The sequence below is a fragment of the Macaca nemestrina genome, chromosome 11 (genome assembly GCF_043159975.1).
Source record: "Macaca nemestrina isolate mMacNem1 chromosome 11, mMacNem.hap1, whole genome shotgun sequence".
Lineage (NCBI taxonomy): Eukaryota > Metazoa > Chordata > Mammalia > Primates > Cercopithecidae > Macaca > Macaca nemestrina.
The window spans coordinates 39892448-39907534 of record NC_092135.1 but is presented as its reverse complement, the minus strand read 5'-3'; the positions used below and the strand labels follow the sequence as shown (position 1 = coordinate 39907534).

Here is a 15087-nt window from a genome sequence, read left to right as displayed (position 1 = left end):
TTATGTAATTCAACAGGACAAAAATAACAAGACATCAATAAGCATAGGCATTCTATTCAAGCAACTAATTTGAAAGCTTAGTGTCCAAACTGGAAAGCAGAGTACCTACTCCTCACAGACTATGTAAGTTTATACCTTTGTAGCTTCCGATTTCCGCAGTCATAAAGCTTAGTGACAGACCTAGCATTGGTGGCCATGTGATAGAAGTGCTTATTTACTATTACTCTGTAATTTATCCACAACAAGAAGAATCCAACAATCCTCTATCTCTATATTTTCATCTTTGTACTCATAAAGAATAAGGAAAAGTTGCCATTACTTACACTTGATGGAAGACAGAACGGGTTTTAAACCATCTTAAATGGAATCAGTGTTTCAATAAATGGCTGTTGCCAGTCCATCTGCCACTCTTTCAAATATCTAATGTAAATTGAATGGATAGGCAGAGAGGTTTCTTTAGAGCAGTGGATGAAACCTTTTAAAGACAATTGGGCAATCATGAGAATTGTGAGGCATTATAATTAAAAGAAGGAAGAAAGACTATGTCAGCAGAAGGGCTACCACTGACATAGTCAAATACTGTAATATCTCAAGGAGAACGCAATATTGGCAAATACTTTCATGTTAATGTAATCTGATACCATATAGTTCATATAGTACTTGCCACTCTTATTGCTATTGTCTTTTGTCTTAACTCTGAATATGTCTTTATGTGATATATATCAAGCTTTCTTGATAACTTTATAAAAGTTGGAATAAAGCCATATTAGGCTGAGTGGATGTAAGCAAGACGTAAGATTAGTGGAAAGAAAAGAGAAATCGAGACAAATACGATGTGTGCTTTTATTTTTTAATCTCTGTGCTAGCAGAAAACTTCATGCATTGCATATAACAACATATGGAAAGTACAAGTTTTTCTGTGAAATGCTTTGTTGACCATCTGTCTTCTCTGGATTGATTGTTCATGCACTTAGTACTAATACTTTTTTCTAGGAAAAAAAAAAAGTCTTTCTTTAGTAATCAACTTTCTTTCTGGTTTTCCTGAATATAGTGGCTTCATACATTTAATAAAAATAATCTTTTATCAAATAACAGTTAAAATGCAGTTAAAATTGACCAATGCTTTGAGACATTTAGAAACTATTGATTTAAACAAATTATTTCCACCCTAAAGTATTTCTACATTTTAGTAGAAGGGCAATTAGTCAGTTAAACTTAACATTTTATTTTTAAACAGGTACTTTTCAGGCCTGATAATTTATGCTTCTAAGTTTTTAATAAAGACAATGAATCTTCTCTTTATTAGTCCATTGTAAATATACTTATTTTTTAAGTATAAAAAGTATCTTTTAATTATAAGTATTGGGCAGTTTTCATTGCCCAATAGTGACTCAACCTAGACCATAAGGTTCTCTTTCATTGATGTTAGTGTCACATTATTTACCTTGGAAATGAATAATGTTATAGGAGACTTTCCACAATAGCAATATTTGCTATATAATACAATTTTTACATGCACTGCAAGTAGAAATGACATAAGATTTAGACTGGTAGCAAGGTTAAATAAACAATTCAAATTTCTATTCTGCGTCTTTGTGACAAAATATTTTACAAATGGACAAAAAACCTATTTGCTAAATACTGAGGGTGTTTGAAATTCATGTACGTAGTAGAAAGAGTTTCACTCTTTTAAGAAGAATGTTCAGAAAAGAACTTTTTATGGCAGTTGCTGAAACTACAAAAGTAGGCTAAGTAAAGATCAGTTCATTATGTGTAAGTCAAAACTTATGAGGGGAATTGGGGTGCTTCAGCAAATCTGGAAAACCTTAGAAAATCTAAGCAACAACAGAAAAAATGATCACTTATGATAGTAGAATAGTGGCACAGTGAAAAGTCTGGATTTTGACCACTATGTTAATAATAGATGGTAATACACTCATACTTATGCATAGGCCTTAGATTATTCAGAGTAGGAAAACTACTGGAACACAAAATCCCAGAATTTCAGTAGCTTGGCACAAAAAAGGTTTATTTAGTTATTGTCCAGTCATAATCCAGTGAAGGTCCTGGAGGTCTCAGAGTTCCAGGAGCTTCTATTGGTTCTACCTTTCCCTATGACCTTGGCATTGTCCTGAATCCTCTGAAAAGCACCAGGGAAGAAGCAAAGCAGACCATCTCCCAGGATGTGTTTAAGGACTGTTTTTAGAGGTATTATGCATCATGACCACTCACAATCCATAGGCCAGAAGTCATTCACATGGCCACATCTACCAGTAGGAAAAGCTAGGAGATGCAGTGGAGCTTTCTGCCCAGAAAGACGTAGGAAATAGTTTGTGAACATCTAACCAGTCTCTGTTACAGTTCTTCATATTTATGAGTTTATTTCTGTCATTGGATCTTCTAAAAAAAAAAAAAACAAAAAATATCCCAAAAATGGTTATTTTACTTCAAGGAATTGATAAAAGTTAAACACACTAACAAAATTATCAATAAGCAAATCTACAAATGACCACAGACCTTCTGAATGAGCTTTTTATTCTGTTGAAAAACCCAGCATATTTTTTTTTTCCCATTGAAGTGTGTGGACTGCTACCTTCTGTAGCAGAATTTTGGTTGTGTATTATGTGACCACACATAGAAAAAGGCAAAGACTGTTTGTTTAAACAGTGGTAATCCTAAAACTCAAGCCTCCATGTACATGTGCGTTGGCTGAACCATGAGCAGCCCTAGGTGCCCATTTCCATATACTACCATGTAAATGGCACCCTCAAGGTATGGCCTCTGCATCGTCTCCACAACTGTGTGACCTAAGTACAACAATTCCCATGATTAAGATTTACACCAAGAAGGATCCATCTCCATACAAAGCTTAATATTTGAAGTACTGCAGAGAGTGAAAAAGAGCCTTTGCCTCAGTGTAAAACACTTGGTTTTGAATCCTTACTGTGCCGATTCTTAACTGTGATATTGGCCATGTTAGTCAACCTACGAAAGCTTTTTTTTCTACCAGAAAAGTGAGTACGTACAAGATGGCATACCTGCAATGCCTAGAAATAAATGGACATTTATAATTCCATGTCCATATCCCTTTCCTCAACAAGGCAGAAAAAACCTGAAAGATAAAACTTTGCAGATGCTGCCTACTTTTGTAAGATGAATTCAGAGGAGCGTTTATATGAATTTTGTTAGGACATCAGGAATTTTGTTAAGTTAATAGAAACTGACAACCATGGTATATAGACAAAAAGATACTACATCATACTGATCAGTATTTCACTTCAATGGCCAACACGTTTTTAGTGCCTATAATGTGCCAGGCCTTTTTAAGGTATTTTTACACACGTTCTATTTTTGTTTACTCAGAAAATTGTATATACAGACATTACTACTGCTGTTTATTCCTCTCTTACCCCAGTTTTATTTACTGTGGAGAAAGAGTGTTGATTACCAAGCTGCAGCCTAATTTGTTGGCCTGATGCTCCTGACAAAAAAATGTTCAGTGGATTGTGTTAGCTGCCAGTGCATACCACTTTTACTGGTGGTGTACCATAGTTCTCACACTATAATGTTTTCTCTACAGTTGCAGAAGTCAACTGTCATGGTCCAAATGCTGGAACTGGAATGAGCCAGCATCCAGAAGTCCTTTCACTCTTCTCTTTGTCATTACTTGGACATTCATGGCCATATGCTATACTTAATGTGGCTGTCTTAATAGAAACTGCCCCCCAACCCTGAAAAAGAGTAAGAAATTCAATGAATGTCTAATATCCTAACTCTTCTTGGCAGTGGACAAAGAGGGAGAAACACAAGAAAGTAGGATAAGAAGTCATTTAGTACTTTTTTTGGTCTCTCCTTTTTATTCATATCAATTAGGACTCTGGTTTACACTTTGTTTGCTTAAGAATTAATTTGTGAAATTCATGCAAATCATTCCATCATTACCCCAAATAGTGGCCTTCTGTTTGATCCATGTTTCACCTTGGATATTTTCAAAGCAGAAGCGTATTCTATTAGCATTCACATAATGAATGTCAACATGTGTTCCATACTTTTAATTTCCTGTCCTCAAGAGTGTAGACTTTGTTGCCAAAGAGACGGAGGCTCAAATCCCAGGCTTAACATTTACAGACAATGTGGCCTTGGGCAAGTTACAGAACTTCTTGGAAAACCTGTTAACTCTTTTGCAAAATAAGAACAATTAGATAATATTTGCAGGGTTGTTTAAAAGATAGAATGTATATCAAACAAAGTATGTATTATGCATGACCGATTAAATGTATTAGATATTATTTATGTCAGAAATTGATCATAATAGTTGCAAAATAAGTAATACATAAAATTGTTCATATGTTGACCAAATATTGGGCAAACAAAATGCAGAACTCAGTTGGTCACCAATTGCTTACCTAACCTAATTCCTATATAACAATGTCTATAAAGTGAAAGAGAAACTTTGACTATAAGTGCTAATTTAAGAAGAAAATTTACATCCAAACAGACAAAAACAAATAAAATGTGTCACCATAATATTTGCAATCGGTATGAGAAGCTTCCTTGAAAAGCAAACATGGTGACGATGAAGGAGGTGAATTTTTTTAAATGAGGAAATTGCGATTCAAATTTTCACCCACTTTTATGAACTGTGATAGGAATAGAAGTGATTTAAAAGTAGAAATCTAAAAGACAATCCTGAAGCACTGTGGGAATGGTACAATACTGGGACCATTCTATTCCTGCTTACTCCTACACAGTCACTTCCTTTTTTGTTTTGTTTTGTTTTTTTTCCTTGGGTAATATTGTAATGTAGAAAATGCGTATTTGCATTTACAGAATGTCAGTATTCATGAAAAGTAAAATGTATAGTCTTATATGCATATTTTCAAAAAGGAAGTTACATTTAAAAAGAACTCATTTAGTTTTCTCTTACTTTTTATATGACAATGCATATAGAGATGGAGAAACTAACATGCTGCCTATAGAAAATTGGGCTCCATCCAGCTACTCTCAGGTATTTTTATATTTAGCACAGGTATGGATATTAGTATGTGTCTGTATGCCCAAGAAAGAAGTAAAATGGGTCAAGGCTAAAAGGTATTTTATCCTATATAACTTTCCTTTTTTTGTTAACCGTTACATTTTCATGTTAATTGCATGCTTCTGTATCAGAGTGCTTCTGTATCAGAATGCCCCTTGATATATTTTGATAATTTAGGATAAAGAACAGTCATAAAGAGAAAAGAATAGAATTGATGAATATCCCTGGAGCTTTTCCATTGTGTAATCTGCAAAAAAAGAAATTTGCTTGTTAAAAAAGTACTCTGTCAAAGCTGAGTTTGTGTTACATAAAATAGTTGAAAGTGCCAGCAGGTATGTGTTTATAGTGTCTTAGTACAGATAAGTGTTTTATCATTCTCAGACCTTTTTCAGATGCCTACTGAGTGCTTATCTCTCTGCTCTGCAGGAGGAGCATGCAAAGATCAGCTCAACCTCTGAAATAGATCACTGTACTGATTTCTATCGGTGGATTGGTTGCCAAAACAAGCAGGAGCTAGTCAGTTTACTTTTGGACTATACTTCGTAGGTCAACTTACATTTGGTTATCTGACGAATCATATCACCTAATTCCCTAATCTGTGATTCAGAATTAGAAATTCCAACTAGAAATTCACCCATGGATGGAAGAATCTAATTCCTTTTTCCTTTAATGCACAAATAAAGCAAGGAGGAGTTGTGTCTTGTAGTACCAGCAAAAAAGGATTACTCATTTGTCAGGTTCTAGACAATGGACCCAAGTATACATTCATGATAAGAATTATGTCTAAAGTTTTTTTCTCTAATAGCAAAAAAAAAAATTGTGATAGATATAGATAAAATATGTTATTGAAGATATATGTTATTGAAGATTAAAAATATAGTTCAGATAATTGTACATATTTAAGGTTGTATTTTAGGGCTATTAGTGAGATAGTTAATTCACAAATTGTCCAGGCTATGGAAAAGTCTGTAGTTATTAATTTATTCAAAATATGTCTCACTTATTGTTTGCCAGGGTCTTTTGGTCTAAATTACATCTGTTTCTTTTCTATATGGCTGAAGGATAAAATATGACCCTAGAAAATTACTCACTCTGTTCATTTGAATGTCAATATTGTTGAGAATTTGAAAGAATGAAAAAGCTTATTATTTGAATAAAACTATCTCAGCTAGTGGACAACTGTGCACCCGTAAGGCATTTCTTACCTTCTGGAGAAAGACTTAAGGTAATTGAGCTGTTGAAAAATGGACTGACAGCCGATTTTTACAGTACAAGAAAAATAAAGTTGATCAATGAAACAGTTAATATTTTTGTTGACATCATGCCAAATACACTGATGATATATGCTTTCCCCCCACTTATTTAGTGTCTACTAACTGTTCAGTTGACATCCAAAATATAAACACTATTTTTTCTCTTCTAAATTCTTTAGACCTATACTACTATCCCCACCCCCAAAAAATGTTTTATTGCTTATTTCTACGTAAAATGAAATGTGACCTTTGAATAGAGGGTCAACTTGTCATTTAGTTATAAAAGATAACCAATGACAATCTAGTCATTGCTATCACAGCATAAGGAGTCTAATTTAATAATGGTGGAATTGAAAAGGTGGGAATTATTCTATGCACTAAGAATTTGAACACAGTACAACCATTTTAACAATGGAAAGTTTATATGGATTGTGTTTCAGAATATGATGTATCTGGATATTGAAAAACCTTTTTTCCATCAGTTTTATTCACTGTGTAGCTAAGGACATTTCAGTTACACCCAGTTAACCCAGATTAGTGGGCATCAAGGAAAATTCAAGATATAGCTTTTGACAGATTATGATTAGGTAGAGGTAAAGAAAACAATATTATCACGAGGTTAGTGTTTCACAAATTCGGTTACATGAAACAATGGTGTCCCTGGAGATATTAAAAATGATAGGTAATGAAATTAGTTTATGCAAATGTATCAATTTATATCAAATCCCTCTTGAAGCATCACAATTCACAGAGAAATCAATGAGAAATCCTGGAATGAAGGTATTTTTCAATTTGGTTAATGTATCTCATCTGATAAAAGCAATAAAAGACATAACAACTCCTTTCTTTGTGTGTCTGTAAAAAGGAAAAAGAAATTAGATTCTTCTATCCCTGGATAAATTCCCATTTGACTAATTCCAAACCATGGTGGATTTGGATAGAATTCAGGTGGTTAGAACAACACATTTCAACATTTGTAACCAGGCAATACTTTTTTACAGCTATAGATTGAGAAAGGCTTTTTGAACCTAGTGTATATAGCTAAGCCAAGCCTTGCCAGGATTGCTGAAGAAACATCATCCAATTCTTATTGCTGCGAATAACAAACACTTAAATCAAAAAAAGTCATAATTCAGAACTACCTGGGACAGTACAGATCAAATGGTACACAGTTGTAAATACAGAATTATTGAGTGTCTTATTGTCTTAAGCGGATAAAACTTCTGAATTTGCTTCTGCTTATTCCAGCCATTCTGCTTGAAACAGTCAGAAAATAAATAGTTTTTCAACTTTCTGTCCTAATTAGCTCAGCCTTCACCAATGAACACAAACATTTTAGAGGTCATTATTATTCTTACCTACATTTTTACAGCACACTGACCTATGTGCTATTTAAATTCTGGGGTTTTAATTTCATCATCATTATTGCAGTTTTCCAAATGCCACTGGATGTAGATTACTGCCAACTAAGGCTTATTATCAGCAGGCCAGGGTTATAATGTACCGCAGACAGTAGCATTCAGTTAAGGCCAAAGTCGTTTATTTCGTATGGCTAGGTTACAGCACACATTATGCAGGAGAAACAGACTATTGACAAAACTACAGAAAAAAATGCATAAATACAAAATCCTCTGTGGCATTTGCCTTGAAGTTACATCCCAAATTTAACACTTATTTAACTTTATCCATAATAAAAAATAATCATCTTTTCCCCTATAACAAGGCACAGTGTAATGGTGTAGACTACTTTTAATTCAGGTTCATGATCTGAAGTTTAAGACGTGTGTAAAATGCTTATTTTAAATTTAAAAATTGTGCTGAGGAGTTCTGAGAAATACGTAATATGAAATCCACATAATACCTTTGCAAAAGTAACCTTTTGGATTTTATGTCCTCTTAATCACTAAATTTCAGGTTGTGTCTCTCCTACTTCCTAGTGTACTGTGTTACTGAAAATTAAAATCCTTAAAATACAAGCCAGTACAACAAAAATTCGTCCTAGTAACTCTTAAAGCTCTTCAATTCCTACAGGCTTTAGCCTTTGTCAATAGCCAAAATATTTGCTTGAAAAATAACTTCTTTGAGTTTCAAAGCAAATGAAAACATAAAACAAGCAAAAAAAGGGTTTTGTGTTGTTTTTCTCTGCATATCTAGGATTTGTTTCTTCATTCATAAATATGGTTTCCAAAAATCATTGCCTCAGTCAAAATTATTGCCCTTTTTAAGAAAGTTTTTCATGTATACACTTTCTACTTAACTGCTTTTCTTAACACCTCTTTTCTACATTAATTCTAATGAGAAGTCATCTTGCTTACATAAATTCAGTGCCAACTTCCACATGACTAACTAGTCAGCTATGGTTGTGGCTTGGAATGACCATGTGCTTCTTGGAGCTTTTGTATAATGATAATGGCTTCCTTGTCACTAACAGGTCTCTACAACCAACTACAAAGGCAACTTACAAATCTCCTTCTCAAACATGAAGCCTTAATTAAAAGTATGAGAATTCAACTATGAAAATACATGAATCCAAGGAGAAAATAAATCAGAAAAGAAAAACAAAAAAAAAAAGGCACTGGTTCCATGATATTTACAGCTATGTTTTTCCAGGCTAAAGAAATACCTAAGTAGAAGTGATAATCAAATTGCTGAAACATTCAAGTTTTTAGAAACGTTTCACTGAACTCAACATAAATGATAGTGCCAGAGAGAATAGCCAAAGTGCTGAGGTTGATAGCTACTCCCTAAAATCTTTGGACTTAAGTCTTAGCAGTTACACAACTAAAAATTGCATTACTTCTGTCCTATATGTCTTGACTGTCAATTAGCTAAAATGCAAGTCAATCCATTTTGAAAAGAAAAAAAAAAAATAGGTCTCCCTCATTAGACTGCCAGGCTAAATAGTTCAGTCTTCCATTTCCTTTGAAAATGTGATTGGCATTTTAATAGACATGAATCACTCATAGACAAAGGCTATTTAATAAAAAACGTTATTTGTGGACTTTTTTGTCTTGCTTTCAGACCAAACTAAACTAGTTATTTAAAAAAAAAAAAAAAAAACCCTCAGTACTGTTTTTAGCATGCATTTTCTAGACTGCATTTAAAACAGTGTACTTTTCATTACACGGGATAACCCATACCTTATTTTTTCCTATTTTGTTTTCATCTTTATCAAGAAGAATAAGTCTCTCCAAACAGTGGAGGCAAAATTAAAACTGATGAGGAAACTGAACTAAAAAAGAGATAAGGGATTGTATGAGAGCTCAGAGTTCCCCTAAATGATTGTATGCCTCCTCTTTAGGATAAATTTACCTCCCAGAATGTGCAAATATTATTTCAGAATTCTTTTACTCTTTTAAAAATGATAGCAAACAGATGCTATAGAAGACTGGAAACATGGACATTTTTTGATTTTTCAAAAATGGAAAATATTATAAGCATAGTATTAGGAAAACATTTAGATTATTAAGTGGATAGCAGCAAGCATTAAAAAAATTAAGTCAATCATCAGAAACCAGATTATGTTCACCAAACATATAAACAAGTTAAACATGTATTCTAATCCATTCTCATTTCATTCTTTATGGTGCTAGTGTACTCTGGGGAGGAGAGGCAATGTTGGGAAGACACACTATATCAATTCTCTTCGTTCAGCAATTAATTTAATGGACTATGACAGCCCAAAAGGAGGAACTATGGTAAACAATACAATTAGTTGGGGTTTATGACTTATTGAACAGCACATTTCTTAAAATGGTGCTGCTTAATTGATTGATGAAAATCTTCACCATCCTCCTGATCTATGTCCTGAAATGCTCCAATTTGGTCAAGCATTTTCAACACTTTAGCAATGACTTCAGTAAAAAATACATTTCGAAAAATTTCTAGATAATACAAAGCAATGAGAAATAGTAAATATGATGAATGACAGAAACAAAGTTGAATGTAAAGTAACTAAACACTGATTCATAAAAGCACGTGTTTATACTGCTGCTTCTACTTTTCCCTGACCCACTAGTCATCCCCACATCCCACTGCTGTAAAAAATGCAATGGGACAATCCCCATCACACAAACACACTATTCCCATCTACCCCAGGAATTATGTTTAGTCTGTGTTTGGATAGGGGCTGTATTTACTGCCTTATTTTAATTTAAGCATTATAAAGTGACCATCATTTCTTAGGATGTATTCTGTTTTTTTCTGTTTTTCAGGACCAGAACATTCTAAATACTGTTTCCAATATCAGTGATCTGTCACAAAGAGACACATCCATACATCACAGTATTTTCTATAAGGTCCCGAGATAATATGGAGATGGCAGAAATTAATGTGGCTCCTAGGATCACAGGATTTGATACGCTATTTACTGATGGTATAATGTTAACATGCAATGGGGAGGAGCCACCTCCAGCCTGGCTCACTGAGGTATATTTTGACCAAGACAATTTAACATGAAAAAAATTTCAATTATTACACATTTCATAATTATTCCCAGTTAAATTTTCCTCTGCCATAATAAAAACCCACTTTTCATGATAAGCTATGGGGATAGTTCCAAGAAAGGGGGAGAAAATGTGGCTGTGTCAGAAATGTTGGTGCATGGAAGTCTTCAGGTGTGAATCATTTCTGTTCATGGCTCTTGGTATATTGTGACTTAAAACTTATGTACGTGAGCAGGGAAAATACAGTGATTGGCCTAGACTTCATTTAATGTCTTAGCAACAAGGCCACTACACTCCAGTCTTTTCTACTATTCACTATAAAATGATTAGATGAACACCAAAACTGACAAAAATGCTGTATCTCACTTAAGTGAAAGATGGAGAGGAAATATGTACAAATACGAAGTACAGAATATCACTTGGCGGTTTTGCCTAATTGAAAAAGTTACAAAGGATAATAGATGGTTGTGATAAAATCAGCCCTGGGGATCGTAGAGGAAGAAACGCTGTCCAAAGGAAATTGAACTGCAGATCTGCCTACATTCAGTAAAAGGGCTTCCCTCAGAACCACCCCTCCCATTCCAAGTGAAACTTACCTGTTTTATCAAACTGTCAGTTTCTGTTAAGTGACATAAATCATAAAAAGCACCTAGAACGATGCCGGACCCTCTAGTTGTTAACTATTGCTATTATTATTTTTGTATAATCAATGTCAGTTCTTGAGACCTAAATGTGCCAAATATCAGCAATTTTATGTAGCCCAACCTCATTATTAACACTTTGAGTTTGTTAGCAGCTGTGCTTAGAATCTAAAGTTTCTTGTTCCATCTCGAGTCCTAACTCATACAGAATTATTTAAAATTTAAGGCTCCAGTTACATCGGGGACCAAACCCACTCTATCATTGCACTCAAGGCATCACCATTTAAATCCGATGCCAATAACCTGAACATGCTTAGAAGTCTGCAGTCCTTATGCTCTCAAGTTCAGACATCATGTAAATGAGCAATAGGTGAAAGAGACAAGGATATTTATAGCCTCAACAAGATGAAACTTAAGGAGATCAAAAATGTTGCTTTAAATAATTGAAGAGGGAATTTTTAAAATATTATTTTGAGAATAGAACTGGATCTCATAGAAACTGCTAGAAGATGAATATCCCTTAAACATAAGAGCGCTCCAGATATGGAATAGCTGCCTCGTTAGGTGGCGCCTTCTATCACCGATTTGGAACAATTCAGGAGCTCATACCAAGCTTCAGAGGAGCTTACAGGAAATCCCTGAGGCCACTCTACATTTCTGCTACCAGCCTGCAGCTACTATCTTACACGTGTTCTGATTTGTTTTCTCTGCACAACTCTTAAAAAAAAATGTTTAGAGTAATAATGTATAAACGTTTAGACCTGTAAAAAATACATCATTGAAGCCTTTAGTCTACCATTTTCATTTTAAGGATGAGACCAAAAGAGAATAAGCAACTTTCTTAACGTCACAAACAATGCAGAGACTGGGCAGGAACTGGAAGTCACATGTCTGCGCTCAGAGAGTACATTTCCCCTGAAACAGATTATCCCATCTTTTAATTGTAAGGAATAGCTTATGGATCCTGCTATTTCCAGATTGGGAATTTTAAAGTAGAATTTAAGTATTATGTTTCTTTTACTCTTCCAGGCTTTGTTGTCACTCCAGGCTCTCACCTCAGGTTCCAATTTTTTTTCTTTCCCTATAAACTTATTATCCTGATTCTTTTCATTATCTCTTAAGTGATTCTCTACCTGCTGTGAGTCTGCAGCTGTGCCCCTGTCCTTATTTAGCTCTAAACCAGACTTACAAACAGCAGAATGTGCATGGTGTTCTGTCTTTGTGACTCATTTCCCAGCATTCCCTAGAGGCTATGATAGTGGCTGAACCCACTACACCAGATGAACTCAGAAAGCTAGGCTTTCTCAGAGAGACTGCAGCATGGAAGTGAATCCAAACTAAATCTCTTTTCTGTTGTTTTTCCTCAGGAATTCAGAATTCACAATAGCCCCGGGGTTTTTGTCTGTCTTTGTTTTGACCATTTCTCCACTTCAGGCATTTATGAACGTGAATAAAGAAAAGGTCTGATGCCTATCAGATGTAACGAGCCTTTTTTTCATTCAGGTCATAGTTACACATAGTCCTTGTGTGACCCAACATTAATACCAAATTAGGAAAACCAGTTCGTGAGTATCAATGCATCCTTATAATTTTTAAAAACTCTGTTGAGCTGTGTAGTGCCCATTTGTATTGGAGAATATACAATAGAGGTATCACAGTGAGTTAGGAATCTTTATTTTTGCCTTTTATTAGGAAAACGTGATGCTTTGTAATAATTAGTGAATTCAACATTTTTGAATCTGAGTGATTACAATAGATATATCAAGGGCTTTGCTGAGGTAGTTGGATATGCATAATTGTTTCTGTGAAGATTTACAAGTTTTATATTTAACCCATGAAAATGGCTATGCCAATTTTAAATTTAATTGTTACTATTTTTGTCAAAAAATGCAATGTATAAAATATGGAACAGGTTTTAATTTATAAGATTGTAGAGAAAATATTACTTAACTAAATTTTTCTTAGGTAGTGTTGGTTTTTAAAAATTTAAGAATATACAAGTATTTTTCATATTTTAGACTTGATACCATCCTGCTCTCCATTATAATACCAATAATTGGGAATTCAAAATGGTGAGTATGGAGAGATCAATAAATCTAATATTAAGAGATAAGTATTCATAGGTGAAGATAAAACAGATATATAATTCTTCAAAAATGTCTTTTGATAAAATTGGGTCTCTGAACCAAACCTCTTCTTATTATTTGAGAATTATCTTTTAAAGTGTCAATGATTTACATGACTTTCTTATTCTTAAAGTGGTTATGAAATGCCTGGGCTTCTGTCTAATGGCAGGTCTCCTCAACTAGTTCCTGAGGAGGAGAATAACAAATGTTGAAGGCTTGTATGTTCCTAAATAGGAAAGGGCATACTAGCAAGAGATGGCCTGGGGTGGTGTTCCCAGGGTGTATTAGTCTGTTTTTATGCTACTGATAAAGACATACCTGACACTGGGAAGAGAAAGGTTTAATTGGATTTACATTTCCACATTGGTTGGGGAGGCCTCAGAATCATGGCGGGAGGTAAAAAGCACTTCTTACGTGGTGGCAATAAGAGAAAATGAGGAAGAAGCAAACTGGAAACCTCTAATAAACCCAGCCCCCGTGATTCAATTACCTCCCACTGGGTTCCTCCCACAACACGTAGGAATTCTGGGAGATACCATTCGCGTTGAGATTTCGGTGGGGACACAGCTAAACCATGTCATGGTGTAACATGCTGTTATCTGGGAGGAACTGATATGGGCAAAGTTGAGATTGGTTTGTGGGTTTCAGAGTAAGGAATGAAAGGAAATTTGAAAGACAAAGTCCAGAAATAAAGTTGTCGTTAAACTAGACCTTCCTGTGAATTACACCAAAAGGAATGGGCAGAAACAAAACTCATAAGCAGCAGTGCTCATTCTGACTATATAAGAAAGAAAGAAACTTAAAAAGGAAGGTCATGCTGTAGTGGGTGTTACAGTGGTTCTCAAATCAAGCTACACATTAGAACCGTCTGTGAATGTTAAAAAAAAAAAAAAATACAAATAAGTATGCTCCATTACCCAGGAATACTGAAATTAGCTTCTCCGGATAATTAGGGCCCAGGCACCTGCATTTCTTTAAAGCCCCACTGGTGATTTTGAGAAGCAGCCAAGTTGGAGAACCACCTGTGCTAGGAAAATTTCTTCAAATAGCTGGAGTATCGCCATAGTGTTTCTTAATATAGCATCTGCACCATCAGTCACAAGTGGGAGGAAGCCCTTAAGGGTGTCCTGTCATGCTGTAGAGAAGCTGTTTTCAACTCAGCATCAGCATCTTTGTGACTAATATGTATTGGGACTTTATTCTTTGGAAAACAGACCAAACCAAAGAAAATAGTTATAAAAAAGAGCTGTTGACTATTTGTCTACTTTTTATTGGCTTATGATATTAATTATATCACTACAAAGGAATAGTACAGTATATCCTACCCATTTTAAATTAGTAAATGAATGAAATAAGATCTTTATTCATACATAATTATTTAATTGCATAGAAATTTCAAATATTCATATTAATTCCACCAATAAGTTTTCTTTATAGTTTTATAACTTTACAAATGTGTTGTATTTTAAGTAGAAATCTGATAAATTTAATTCAGTAAAAATTATTGAAGAGCTACTATTTGCCAGATGCTGCTAGGTTTATGGTAACTATGAGATCATGATAACCACAGTGTGGTGGCTAGCCATT

At 34.4% G+C, this 15087-nt stretch overlaps 1 protein-coding gene and 1 long non-coding RNA gene across 6 annotated transcripts in view; one reads left to right on the top strand and one right to left on the bottom strand.

Annotated features, from left to right (window-relative positions):
* Positions 1-15087, top strand: part of LOC105492606 (LDL receptor related protein 1B) — a 1932714-nt gene that overhangs the window by 79932 nt on the left and 1837695 nt on the right. The gene's annotated exons all lie outside the window — the stretch shown is intronic.
* Positions 861-12557, bottom strand: LOC139357098 (uncharacterized). Of its 2 annotated transcripts, none has more exons than XR_011609731.1 (3): positions 12508-12557; positions 2233-2400; positions 861-989 (listed from the first exon to the last, which is right to left on the bottom strand). It is a non-coding gene; the product is annotated as an uncharacterized lncRNA (long non-coding RNA). The 2 variants fall into 2 exon arrangements; XR_011609730.1 differs by lacking the exon at positions 12508-12557 and adding an exon at positions 3943-4081.